At 48.1% G+C, this 14,552-nt stretch overlaps 1 pseudogene; it reads right to left on the reverse strand.

Moving 5' to 3' along the window:
• Window positions 1-692: 692 nt before the first annotated feature.
• Window positions 693-4,068, reverse strand: LOC141407774 (uncharacterized; annotated as a pseudogene).
• Between the last annotated feature and the right edge of the window lie 10,484 nt (window positions 4,069-14,552).

Below are 14,552 nucleotides of genomic sequence, written 5' to 3' on the forward strand. Positions count from 1 at the left end.
TGGACTGTGGATCCTCAGGTGTCACAGTGCAGAGCGCCACAGGGCGGAATTCCTGCCTTGCTATATCCAGGGTGCAGCGGGGCGGGGGTTCTCTTGTACAGGAGTCCAGGATGGGACTGTGAAGGAGCGGGAGTCCTCCGTGTAGGAGTCCTGGGGTGTAGGAGTCCAGAGCGCAGTGAGGCTGGGTACTCTCATGCCATAGAGTAGGGCATGGCGGGACAGGGATCCTGCCCTGAGATAGTCCAGTGCTTGAGTCCACAGTAATGCAATGGTCCTCCAATACTGGAGTTCACGGCCTGGTGGGGTCAGGGTCATTGCCTGACTTAGTTCAGGGCATACCAGGGCGGGGGTCCACAGTTGCCACAGTGAGGACCTCCGAGGAGTGTGGTTCCTGCCTTGCTGTAGTTGGGGGAACAGGGGGCAGGAGTCCTCTCTTGTCAGAGTCTCTGGCACGGTGGGGCTGGGGGTTTTCCTATTCGATAGCCCACGGCGCGGTGAGGCTGGGTCCTCCTGTGCCTTTGTCCAGGGCGCAGGGGGGCCAGGGTCTTCGGTGGTGGAGTCCGTGGAGCGACGGGATTGGGGTCCTCCAGTGCTGGAATACAGCCCATGACGGGTAAGCGGTGTTACTGTGCCGGAGTCGGTTTGCAGGGTCCTCCCCTGCCCTAGTCTAGGGGGAGACGGGACAGGGTTTTCTAGTGTAGGTGTCCAGGGTGCGGGGGGACAGGAGTCCTCTGGTGCAGGAGTCCAGGACGTAGCCGAGGGGGAGTCCACCAATGCCGGAGTCCAGGGCTCTGCGAGGCCGGTTTTCCCCATGCCAGAGTGTAAGACGCGTTCAGGCGAGGGTCTTGGTGTGCGGTAGTCCAGGGTGCGGTGGGGCAGGAGTGGTCCATATCTCCATGGCGGGGGTCCCTCTGTGCTGGAGTCCAGTGCTCAGCGAATCGGGGGTCCTGCCGAGCTGTAGTCCAGGGCACGGCAAGGTATGGGTACAGGGGGTGTCGGGTCCTCCTGGGTCTTGGTCTAGGGCCTGACAGGACTGGGGTCCTGGAGTCCACGAGGTAGCCCAAGTTGCCGCAGGACCTGGTCCTCTGGAAACACAGTCCAGCGCGCTGAGGGGCAGGAGTAGTTCAGGGCGAGCCAGGGCCGGAGTCCTCCAGAGCCAGAGTCCAGGGTGTGGAGGGGCGGGGGTTCTGCCGTGGCACAGTCCAGGACACCGCGGGGCGGGGCGGGGCAGGGCGGGGATCCTCCGGTGTCTTAGTCCAGGGCGGAGAGGTCCTTCAGCAGCATAACTTAGCTCTTGGCATTGCAGGGGTCCATGGAGCCACCGGTCGGGGTCCTCCCGTCTTTTAGCCTAGGGCTGGGAGAGGACGGGGTCCTCCTTTGCCCTAGTCCATGGCATTATGAGGCCCGGCTCCTGAACACTTACTGTCTGTGCCACTACCGTGGCGGGGGAAAACTACACCACCTCAGGTAAGCCTAACAGAGCAGCTGTCCTTAAAAGATTCCCAGTTGAGCGTGGCTTGGAGCAGGCCTGAGAAGTGTGCCCTTAGATGGCTTCAAGGGCTCTGAGCAGTGTTTAAGGAATCCAGCTGACCTCAGTTACTCCAAGCCCTTTTCCACTCAGCAGAACTTCTCGCCAGGGGGTCCCCCATCTGCGGAGCCCTTTCATCATCCCAGATCCCCACAGGGTGGACTCCGTCTCATCCTCAGGATCTCAGCTCAGGCCTCATTCATCATCACATTCCTGGCTCCAGGTCTGGCCCAGAAGAAATGGGTCAGATTAAGAGCTCAATGTGTTTCCATGGTCACTTTTCTTCAGCCCTCCTTTCTTTGTGCCAACATCTATCTTTGGGTTTCCGGTTAAAGTGTTCAGCAGCTGCATGCAGCTCCATTTTTCTTACCAGGAAAGAGACTGTGCTTGAGTCCGCAGTAAGGCAATGTTCCTCCAATGCTGGGGGACTCCAAAAGTCTTCCTGAAAACAAAGGCACAATGCTTTTGACCAGAGAACTCCCAGTCCTCTCCCTGCATAGGAAAACTGGACTTCTCCGGAAGGCTCTAGTTCCTGGCAAATCTCTAGGGCCACTTAATTGCGCTGTCCCCCACCTTTGCTTCTGGTTCTGAAGGGACTGAAGTTGGGAATCCTTTCTAAGTCTCTACACACGGAGCCCTTCTTTTGTGGGAATGTTTTGCCATACACTAGGATTCTCATTTACCTTTCAGGGCCTTCAAGAATCCTGATGTGCTTTGGCTTCTGTTCCTGGAAGGGAGGCCACTGAACTGCTCTGGAGCTGAAGTTCAAATAGTCATCACTGTTATTAAACCTTTACATAGCATGTTCTTTCTTTCTGGCAGGCTCGTGGTTTGCTTGTATGTAGATGGGCTTGTATGTAGATGGAGTGCTTTGCATCCTCATTAGGTAACACCCTCAGTCTTTCATGCTGAGATTGGCCATTTTATTTGTAACTCACTGTACTATCCATTTGCTCTTCCAGTGTCCCTTAGAAGGATACAGAGTGTTCTGTAGAATGCCATAGAGACCTGGGCTTAGGGAAAATATTTGACCCAAAGTCCGCCAACTCACATGAGTATCTCCCCACAACTTGTACAGGGCTAGTCTCTGGGTATATAGGAAATGAAACCGTGCTTGAGCAGATGTTACAAACACCCTCCCCTGAGAGACTCCACGGCTGCTTTATTCAAGCAAAACAGTGTGCTCTAATAAGCTCAGAATTGAGAGAAACAAGTTTTCATTCCATCTTTCTTAAAAACTCCCTTTGTAACTTTAGACATAATAATAACACTGCCTGGGTAGTGAACACCTCTGTGCCAAGAAGTATGATGATCGTTGCCTGAGCTGTAATTCTCACCATAGTCCTGCAGGAGAGCTGCTATTACTGCTTATTACACAGATGGGCAGCCTGAGGCTCAGATGGAGTTAAGTGGCTTAATTGGTAGCAATAGAGACAGGATTTGAACCCAGGGCTGCCTGATCACCAAACGTAATTGTATTCAACATGATGCACTTAACACTTCTGGCCCTCCCTTGAAGATGGTGGCTTGTCTCTCTTTCTGTAGGCAAATGTCATGTCATAACAATATTAAACAATTACAAGTAATGTCCCTATCTGCTTCTACACTGCCTTTGAAATATTATTTTAGATCTGCCAAAATAAAATGCAAACTCATTAACAAGAAAGGAGGTTGCACGCATCCCTGCCTTCCTGAGTAGTCCACTCACCCAAAGACAAAAGGATGACCAGCCTCCAGCTGGGATATTCAAAGACACAGTCACCCTGCCATGCAGCCTGAGGCTGGTGAACGTCCAATCTCCTTTTTAAGAGGCTTGTGGCATGAGCTCTTCAAACGTACAACCACAAAGGAAAGGCACAGCTGGTGTGAGCAAGGCTGATAAGATGGACATTTTGTCTGCTTCAAGGTTAGAATCCAACCTATCAAATGTGGTTATCTGACCTTCACAATGCTGCAGTCCAGCTAAGGCCTGCAAATATTCCTCCACCATTTACTATGGATGAAACAATAATGTGCTGTGGGGAATCCAGTTACACACACACATGCGTGCACACACACTGCTCCTGCTGTCTCAGAGCTTCTAGGCTGGCAAGGAGGAGGTGCAAACACTAGTAGGTAAGTCCACTACCAGTACGAAGCTATCATCTAGTTATCAACTAGATCCAACAAGGTAGAACACAGTATGATAGAAGCAAACAAGGTGGAGATGAGATCTGACTCCCTTTCCCTTATGAAACTGATGATGGAATAGTGTATGAAAGACTTGCCTGAATGAATCTCATATTTTCCAGTGTTTTCTATCCCCGTAATTGGAACTTTTATTCATCTATATCATTATCCAAAAGGAAAAAACAGGAGATTTTCCTAAGACCATTCTCTGTCTTATCCCTCATATCCCCAAACATCACTAAGCCCTGCCCACTTTTACCTCCTCGGTTTCTCTCCAGTTGCTCTGTTTTCTCCACATGCACTAGCAATACCTTGGCTACATGAAGACCACCAGCAGCAGCTGGGGCAACCAGCACCCTGTGGACCTGCATAGGGTGCATAGATTATGTCCAAATGATAGAATAATCCAAATCTGTTTGCATGGGGCATGGTGTGGCTATCTGAGAAAAACCTGGCTTTTATAGGAAGGAGAAAGGAGAATGCTTCTTGAGGGGAAGAAACCAACAGGAATGTGCCTCAGGGAAAACTCTCCAGAGGGGAGTGAGTTGTAAAGAGTATTTTGGTAGTTTGCATGTTTCTTGGGTTCCTTTGGCCTGTAGAGCTACCATTTATTCATTTGACAAATATTTGGGTGGTCGACTCCAGGGTTCAATAGTGAGCAATATGCACAGAATTTCTTCCCTAGTGGAGCTTTGAGTCTAACAGAAAGAGGTGACGTTATTCACGGAATTATGTAATAAGGGGAAGTGCAGCAGACCCAGGTGTGCTGCAAGAGCCTGGGAAGATGGACTGGCCCCACGAGGGAGGCAGGAAAGGCTGGCCCCAGGAAGGAAGCAGCACTTGAGCTAAAATCAGGGAGAAAACTAGGGAAAGACACAGCATTCAGGAGGAAGTAGAAGCTGGCCCATGAGGATGGTGGTGTGGAGAGGTGCACCAATACCCAGGTCCTTGGATTTATTGTTGAGCTGCTGAACTAAGCAATGTTGGCTCTTGCCCAACCTCTGCACTTCTTGTTTCGCAAGATTATACATTTTTTTATTTAAAAGCTAGTATGAGTTGGGATCTGTTGCTTTTCTGAGGCCCTGTCCTGTGAGGTAGACAGGGGGCCTCATGGTACTCTGCGGAAGCTAAAGATGGAGAAGAGTTTTGGAATGCCTGCAGAAGAGAACTTTTAATGGATCATTTAAGAAGAGGGTGCTACCCCTAGACTGCCCAGATTCACTTCCCAGCTTTGTGACCTTGGACTCTCTGTGTCTGTTTTCCAATCTGAAAAATGGAATAATGATAGTATCTGCCTCTGCCTGCAAGACCCTGACCTATCAGACCAACTACCTTTTCACTTGGAACTCTCCTCCTACACCGTACCCCAACCGGACCGCTCATTAACACTTTACATTGGCCTGTTTTCCTTTTTGAGATTTCGCTCAAGACATTTCCCTCGTCAAAATTAACTTGGTCCGTCTCCCCCTATTGGAATTCAACCCATTCTCCAGAAATCAGTTCAAATTGTATCACCAGAAAGCCTCTCTCAATTACCTCCACCCTTTTTCATTCTTTGGGCCATTTCTGCCATGATTTCTTATGTTTTTCTTTTTTGCTACATATTGGCATTGGTACATATAATCTCCACTTCCACTCAAATGTGAAGTTATTGCGGACAATCCCTATGGGTATAGTCCTATCCCAAGAGTCCTGGGCAGAGGGTCTCCCTCTTTCACCCAGGCTGGAGTGCAGTGATGCAACCAGAGCTTACTGCAGCCTCAACCTCCTGGGCTCAAATGATCCTCTCACCTTAGCCTTTCCAGTAGCTAGTACTAAAAGGCAGGCACCCCCATGCTTGGCTAATTTTTGTATTTTTCATAGAGATGGGGTTTCACCATGTTGCCTTGCTTGGTCTCAAGCAATCCACCTGCCTCAACCTCTCCACATCCTGGAATGACAGCATGAGCTACCACACCTGGCCACATGCCGAATACTTTAAAGTCATTTATGCCTGACGCTTCCAGGGCATACAGAAGTATGGTGGCATTAACCGACACCTTAACCAATTGCCTTGCTTACTTTTCTTTTGACTCAGTTTATAAATTTTCTTAATTTAAATTTTAATTTCAACATGAATGCATCTTTGAAATAAATAAAATAATCTCTTTGAATATTTGACATAATGTAGAAGAAATTGACAAATGGACATCTCTACTTCATTTTCCATCTCAAAATAGGGTAGAAATACACTCCCCTAAAGTGATCCCATATATTACATAGCTATCTTGCTGTGGTTAATGTAGGATGTTTCTGCAATATCACGTGCATGACAGGGCATATCCAAAAATCATTTGAGTGAAAATAATACTAGATTCTAGAAAGTATCTAGACACTTAAGAGCAGGTGGTGATGATGTTAATTAACAATAACAATGTCAAGGGGCTGGCTTTTGCCCTTCCCTAATAAACATAAAGAGCATAGAAACTCAGCAAATTTGCTCTTATTGTCTTCATGGTTTGGATTTTGAGTCAGTAAATGCTTTCCACAGGGGCCATCTTGTGAGTCATCCTGTCATTTTGCTGTGTCCCGTCTTCATCCTTGCACTTTTCCCTTTCTCCCACTTTGGCGTGGATTGAGAGGAGTATTATGCTGATGGAATTCCCTATCCTGACTTGCCATCTATTAGAACTTCCCTCAACTTTTAAAATGCTTCTTGATATGGTTTGGATTTGTGCACCCTCCACTCCCAATCTCATGTGGAATTGTAATGACCAGTGTTGCAGGAAGGGCTTGGTGTAAAGTGATTGGATCATGGATGTGGTTTCTAGTGGTTTAGCCTCATCCCCCTAGTGCTGTCTGAAGACAAAGTTCTCCTGAGATCTGCTTGTTTAAAAAGTGTGTAGCACCTCCCCTGACTCGTTTCAGCCGTGCGAATATGTGCTTGCTTCCTTTTCGCCTTCTGCCATGATTATAAGTTTCCTGAGGCCTCCCTATAAACATAAGTCTGTACAGCCCACAGAACTGTGAGCCAATTCAATCTCTTTTCTTTTTGAATTACCCGGTCTCAGGTATGTCATTATAGCACTGTGAGAACAGACTAACACACTCCTCCTCAGAAAGCATTCAATTCAGCTTTGTCTAAACGTATGCCAGCTGTCCTGGGGGATTATCTTAGCCAATCGTTCTTCCTCTTCAGCAAGATCTATTTGCCGATCACAGCTTGACCTATAGTTCCTACCATACTTGTCAGTAACAAGTAGCCCATAACATCTGTAGGGACTTCATTGAAATCAAAGAGGTTCCTTAGTTCTTTACTTTATTAGCAGCCATTAGGAAAACCGATCAACTTTCTCATTTAATAAGGTGTCTGTTGCTTTGAAAAATTGCTCAAAAGAAGCAAGGAGAGGCTTACTTAAAGATATCACTATAGGCATGGCATGCTGGTCCACACCTGTAATCCCAGTACTTTGGGAGCCTGAGGAGAAAGGATCAGTTGAGACCAGAAATTCAATACCAGCCTAGGTGACATGGCCAAGTCTCATCTCTACAAAACAAAACAAAATACAAAAAATATGTAGGCACGGTGGCACGTGCTTGTATTCCCCCTTACTCAGGAGACTGAGGGTGGAGAATCACTGAGCCCGGGGAGGTTGAGACTGCAGTGAGCCACGATCATGCCACTCTACTCTAATCTGGGTAACAGAGCAAGAGCTTGTCTCAAAAAAAAAAAAAAAAAAAAAAGACTGTCACTATACTATCTGTAACTGTTCTTAATTAGTATAACTATTAGTATAACTAGGTATTTCCCAACAGTGGAAACTCAAAACAGACTAAAGTTTTGTACATCAAGATGAATTGTCATAGTCAGTTAATTCCTTTGCTTACAACTGCCCAATAAATGGATGAGGAGTCACTTCACCAATAAATAAGAAGGGTAAACAGCACGTGGGGCCTGTAGATGCCTTTTGCAGGGCCCTCTTTTTCTCTTCCTCAAGTTGCAATGTGTGTATTTCTCTAGGTGGGCAAGTCATAGACACTGTCACACTAGATCAGAACCTGGAGAGAGATATACAGGTGCCATGTTTACATCTGCAGAGTGGGAACAAGCCCAGAGAAATCAAGACGATTGAGCAGACAGCTTCCATACTGGAAATAAACCAGCTGTGCAAAATATCACACTTATTGAACAAAAAAACATTGTACCATCGAAATAACTGATTTAACTAAGAGGTAAAGGAACTGATGCCCCAACAGAGCACAGAGAGCCACACAGACAGGATCTGCATTTCAAACAAGGTCATTTCTGTTGTCTCCACCCTGAGTTAAGTGTCTCTTCTTCACCCTTCCTTACCAAAGTTCTGCTGGATCATCATTTTGTTTTCTTTTTTTTCTTTTTTGTACTTCACTTCTTTGAGAAAATATAAACCAAAATCTTACATAAAACAGGAACTGAACTTTTGACAATGTTTGCCATTGAAACAAACAAACAAAAAAAAAAAGGTTTCTATTATTTCTCATCTCTGTGCTATCCACTGCAGTAGCCAATAGCCACAGGTGACTACTGAAATTAAATTTAATTCAAATAAAACAAAATTTAACATAAGCTGGTTAGTTGGAGGAGGCCTGAAATGTTTCGAAGATGAAAATGGTTTGAGAAACAACTTTTTTTTTTTTTTTGAGACGAGGTCTCGTTCTGTTGCCCAGGCTGTGGTGCAGTGGCACGATCACAGCTCACTGCAACATCCATCTCCCATGTGCAAGAAATTCTCCTGTCCGGTCTCCCAAGTAGCTGGGAATACAGGCACACCCCACCACGCCTGGCTATGTTTTTGTATTTTAGTAGAGATGGGGTTTCCCTGTGTTGCTAAGGCTGATCTTGAACTCCTAAGCTCAGGCAATCCACCTGCCTTGGAGTCCCAAAATGCTGGGATTACAGGCGTGAGCCACCACACCTGGCAATAAACAACATATTTAAACACTGGAATGTTATGCAAATATTCCAGGCATGGTTCGGAAAAACAATTAATCTCACAAAAGTTGCTTATGTTATTATATAGACTAAGAGACCAAGATTCTCCAGGACACTTACTATGTTACGTGTGTGAAGTACAATATAATACCATATATAAATTGTGACCTCAACTCAAGTCCCCGTCTTTTCATATGGAAAATTCTATTAATTATACTGCCCTTCCCCTTTTTAGGTTTTCTGCAGGAGTTAATACAATACACTTTGTCAAATGCTTAATACCATGTGCAACACTGGTAGGGGAGATATAAATGACAGCTTAAGTGCTTAAAAAAATTCCCAGTTCGCATTAAGTACTCAATAGATTGGGTTTAACATCATGAGTGCATGTGTTTCTGGAGCAATGTTCATCTTGGGCTGGATAGTGCCTACACAGAGAAAGACTCTGGCCTCTTCTCATCCACATGTATCTGTCTTATGCCTGGTTCCCATTCCCAGATCCTTGCTGAAACAGTGAAGGGTGATGGGCACCTCAGGGCAACTAAGTTGCTCCCTAAACATCTTCCCCCTCCCAAATGCTCCCGTGGTCTTTAGCATTTAAGAGGAATCTCTCACACTCTCAAGGGGTGATCCTCTCATGGAAGGCCAGTGGGGAAGAGGCTGCGGGAAAGGTCAGGCTCTGTGCACTTCCCTGACAGCTGCAAATGGTTCTGTTTCCAAGCCCACAGGTCACTACAAAGAAGGCAATGTGTTTGATATAATAATGTCATTCTTGGATGCCTCAGTCCACACTGGCATTTTAATACTCCTCGAGTGGATTGCATGGTGGTCAATTAAAAGATATGTCTAACTGGAGCTTGTGAATGTGCCTTTATTTGGAAAACACTCTGCAGATGTAATTAAGTCCAGCACCTTCAGACAAGGGCATCTCATCTTGGATTAGGATGGGCCCGAAATCCAATGACAAGTATCCTTATAATAAAAGCGGCAGGTAGGGCCCAGTGGCTCACACATACAATCCCAGCACTGAGGAAGGTCCAGTTGGGAGGATCGCTTGAACTGCAGGCGTTCAAGACCTGCCCGGGCAACATGGTGAGACCCTGTCTTTCCAAAATATGTATAAAATATAATAGCCAGGCTTTATGGCACCTGCCTGTAGTCCAGCTACCAGCTAATCAGGAGGCTGAGGTGAGAGCATAGCTTGAATCTAGGAGGTTGAGGCTTCAGTGAGCTGTGATCATGACACTGCCCTAAAGCCTGGGTTGCCCCTGGCCCCTCCACAACCTGCGCTAGAAGAGCTGGGCCCTGGCTCTGGGAACCATGCAGCCTCTGAGGTGGGGCTGAGCGCCAGTTCCCGTCCTCCTGCAGCTGAGGACCAACACCCTGACTTAGGTGCCCTGGAGGCTTCTGGCCCAAGGGACCGCACTGCTGGTGGCGCTGGCAGGGTCGGAGTTTGCCACAGCTGCTGCAGGTTGCCACTGCAGCTGAACCTACAGCAGAGGCACGCAGGGTGTTCCCAGACCGCCTGGGGATCGCTGAGGGCACGGCCCTTTTACCATAGAGTCAGCTCTTTCTTGCAGGCACCCAGAGCAGGGTGTTCATGCGCTGGGCATAGGGCAGCCTCCAGGAAATGGTTGAGTAGCCGGTTCCCATCCTCCTGCAGCTAGGCCTGACCACCCGAATTAGCCGCTGGGCGGCTTCTGGCCCTGGGGTCCGCCTGGCTGCTGTAAGAGCATGGTCTTGGGTCGCCACCAAGGCTGCTGCACCCATGTGCAGTGGCTGCTGCAGCTGAGCCTATGATGGAGGCTGGCAAGGCGTTTCCCAGACAGCCTCAGGGTCATGAAGTGGACCACTATCCCAGCCTAGGGTCTGCGGTTCCTTTGCCTGCGCCCAGAGTTCCGGGTCGCAGGCACTGGGAACTGTGCAGCCAGGGGGACTGGGCCGAGGGCAAAGGTTTCTGCCCTGCGGCTGCTGCAGGGCTGACTTCCTGAATTCGGTGCTGAGATGGCGTTGGCCCCGGTGTCTGGGCTCTTGGTGGTGCAGGCAAAGTGCCCGGTTGCTCTGCTGCTGCCGTGCCCTTGTACAGGTGGCAGCTGCAGCTGAGCTCTCAGGAGAGGCCGGCAGGGTTGGTCCCATAAAGCGTGAGGATCGCCCATGTGCACCGCTGTCCCAGCCTAGGGTCCATTCTTCCTTGGCCCGCGCCCAGAGCTCGGGGTTTCAGGCGCTGGGCCCTGTGCGGCTGCCTAGAATAGGCAGAGCGGCAGGTTCCTGCCCTGGAAAGGCCTCCAGCCATGGAATCCTCACTGCTGTTGGCAGGCGCTGAGCACAGTGCAGGCGATGGGATGGGGCTGAGCTGCAGGTTTCTGCCCTCTGGGGGAAGGTTTCCGCTGCTGGGGGGCGGACCGCCTGAGTCAGGTGCCTCAGAGGCTTTTGGTCATGGGGTCTGCACTGCCAGTGGCTTGCAAAGGGTCCGCGGCTGCCACAGCTACTATAGTTCAATGTGTGCACTTGGCAGCCGCCCCTGACCCCACCGCTGAGGCTGCAGGGCTGGTCCGGTCCCAGATGGCCTGAGGGTCATTTGCCCGCACCCAGAGCACTGGGTGGTGGGCGCTGGGCACTGTGCAGCCTCCAAGAATCCGCCGAAGGGCAGGTTCCCGCTCTCCTGCAGCTGTGGGCTGACTGCCTGACTTTGCCACTACGTGGCATCTGGCTCTAAGGTTTCGGGGCCGCTGGTGTGGCAGGCAGAGGCCGGGTTTGCCACTGCTGGGCGCCACGAGCAGGTAGCAGCTGCAGCGGAGCATTAGACCGAGGCTGGCAGGGCTGACCCCAGATGGCCTGAGGATCTGAGAGTGCAGGGTCTTCCCACCCTAAGTCCGCTCTTCCTTTGCTCTTATCCAGAGCGCGTTGTGTGGGCTCTGGGCTCTGTGCAGCCGCCAAGATAGGGCTCAGCATCGGATTTCCACCCTGCTGCAGCTGGAGGAGGAACACCTGAATTAGCCGCTGAGGCGGCATCTGGCCCTGGGGTTCCTGCTGCTGGTGATGCGGTCAGGGTCAGGGTTGGTTCCAGGTGGCAGCTGCTGCTAAACCCATTGCGAGCCTTAGGGTCACCAAGTTCACCGTCCTTTCATGGTAATATCTGATCTTTGGCCCGCGCCCAGAGTGCAGGGTCGCCTCGCTGGGCATTGCATAGCCTAGCAGTTTCATGTCCTCCTGCAGCTGCATGGCCTAAGGTCTTAGGGGCCGAGGCACACTCTGGCCCTGCTGTCCACGCTGCTGGTGGCAGGGACAGGGTCAAGGGTTGCCACTACTGCTCCCATGCGCTGTCAGCAGGTGGCAGTTGCAGCTGACCCCACAGCTGAGGCTGTTGAGGCTGTTCCTAGATGGTCAGAGTGTCGCCGAGTTCACCGACAGGCCACCCTAGGTTCTGCTGTTTCTTGGCTTGCACCCAGAGCGCCCGGTCACGGGTACTTGGCCCTGTGCAGCCACAGGGATGGTGCTGAGTGCAGGCTCCCGTCTTCCTGAGAAGTGAACCGACTACTGGAATTAGGCCTTGTGGTGGCATGTGACTCTAGGGTCCAAGCTGCTGGTGGCGTGGACAGGGTCGAAGTAGCCTCCCTTGCTGCTGGGCGCCATTTGCACTGTCCTCCGGAACAGGCTGGTCTGTGCTGTGTATGGTCAGTGGAGTCTTCTCTGGACATTCTTCACTGATATCTGCTGACGTGGCTCATCTTCTCTTTGATTTTGCATGTATTGGCACCCACTGATGCAGTTTCTGGTCACCCAATGCCATTTTCCTCTGGCCTCCTAGACCTCACATTCTGAGGCCAGCATGTCCCACCGGGGGCCTCCACTGGTCCAGTCAACCCATTTATGAGTCCCCCTCCCACTAAGCTTGGAGAGACTGGATTTTCAGGCAGCACTCACAAGCTGAGAGTAAGGGAATTGATCTCTAAGGCACCTCCCACTGTCCTGCCACTCTGTCATTCCTGGGCCACCCTATGTGCACTAGAGAAGACACCAGCCTGCATATTTTCTCATCTTTCTTGGTCTATTTTTTCTTATCTATCTCTTTGAGCGAGTCCCAGGAGGATGCTGGGGCTGAATACCTGATCAGAGACACAGGCAGAGCCATAGTCACTGAGAAAGTTCACATCTCCTGGGAACTTTCTCCTTCCTGTGTAGTTCAAAGCTCTTCTCTTCCTCTTGTTCATAGAAATTCCCCTTACATTAAACCTTTGACTAAAACAATCCCTTCAGCTTGATAAAATTTTAGACAGGATTATTTCTTATTCTAGGCTCCTTTTCTTTTCTTTCTAATATTCTAGAAATGTTATCATTGTAAATTCTTTCTCTGCCTCTTTGACATAGACATCTTTGTAAGAGCTCACTTGCCAGTTTTACACTTCAGAAATGTCCATTTCAAGAACCTCAGTGCCATCCCTTTGAAATATACTTCTCAAGAAAGATAACACCATTATCTCCCAGACTCCATGAGAGAGTAAGAGCAAAATTTTGGTGGGCATATTGATCTAATTTGCAAAATTACCTTCTGTCATAAAGATAAAAAGATAGTTTAGCATTCCTTTGGAAAAAGACAACTAGCAAAGAAAGGTGGTCTATGATTTCCCCCTCATCCCAACTCAAAATCTCTACTGCTGTTTGTTTCAGTGGAGCTGAGTTCAGACTAAGTACTGGCCTCTTTACCCTTTTGCGATAACCTTCAATAATAGCTTTTTTATGTGGTTAACTTTGTCTGGTGCAATTTTTTTCTTTGACAATTTCCACCCTAACTAGAACTTCCATTAAAGTCATAGTAGGATTCAAGGCAGCCAAACTTGACTCACATACGTAAAAAATCTCTTTAGGATTTAGAAACCCACATTCTCTTCAATAAATTGTTTCTGGAGACTATTGCCTTATTAAAACTGTCTAGGTCTTATTTTGGCATTGAAAAGGAGAATGCCAATTTTTAAATAAGTCTCTGCTCACTTTTAATTTCTGCTATCACAATTTTATTGCTTTCCATGGCTGAACAAGGAGAAGAGTAGAACACAATTTTAAATTAAATTTTATTTAATTTTTACTATTACAATGGTTTTGCTTTCTGTGACTGAAAAGAGAAAACTCGAACAAAGCAGTCTAGTCTATAAAGAGACTAGAACAAAGAATCACATCTCATTAATACATTTCAGAAAGTTACTTCCATTTAACATCAATGGTGTCATTTAATATTCTTAACCTTCCTATCAACTAGACACTATTATTACCTCTATTTTATAGGACATTAAGTCTTATATATCATATCTAATCAACTGAAGGTCATGTAGCATAGTGGATATGATAGGTGTACAAAGAAACAATGACATTAGAAGCAGAGGAGGGAGAAGGATTAAAAGATTAAACTTGGTCGGTTAAGAGAAAAAGAAAAACGAGGAGGAGACAAATTCTTGTTAGAAAAAAATGATCGAGGCTGAGCAAGACAGTGGTGCAGACCTCTCCTGCTATCACACCCCTATAGAAACATCAATATGAGCAACTGTCTACATGTGAAATTACCATTACGAGAACAGAACCTCAATGCATGAACAAGGTTATGAAGCACGTTCGGACTGTGAAGATGAGTAAAACCATGGCTTAGACAGTGAGCGAACCAACTCTGTGACTGTGATACTCCTCCCTCAGGCCATTATGGTACCATCTGCAGAACCTCCCACAGGGCTTATAGTTTTACATTGAAAAAAGTCAGCAAGAGGTTGATATTTGGTTTTTTCACTACACTGAGTGCCTTCACAGTAGACTCACTCCTGTATCAGCCCACAAGTGGCATCATGAGTGCCAAAAGGGATGAACCATGTGAGGATGCTAAGGACATAAGAGGAGGTGAGGCTAGCAACAGCCTCATGT

This window comes from Macaca fascicularis, chromosome 10 (genome assembly GCF_037993035.2).
Source record: "Macaca fascicularis isolate 582-1 chromosome 10, T2T-MFA8v1.1".
In the NCBI taxonomy this organism is placed as follows: Eukaryota; Metazoa; Chordata; class Mammalia; order Primates; family Cercopithecidae; genus Macaca; species Macaca fascicularis.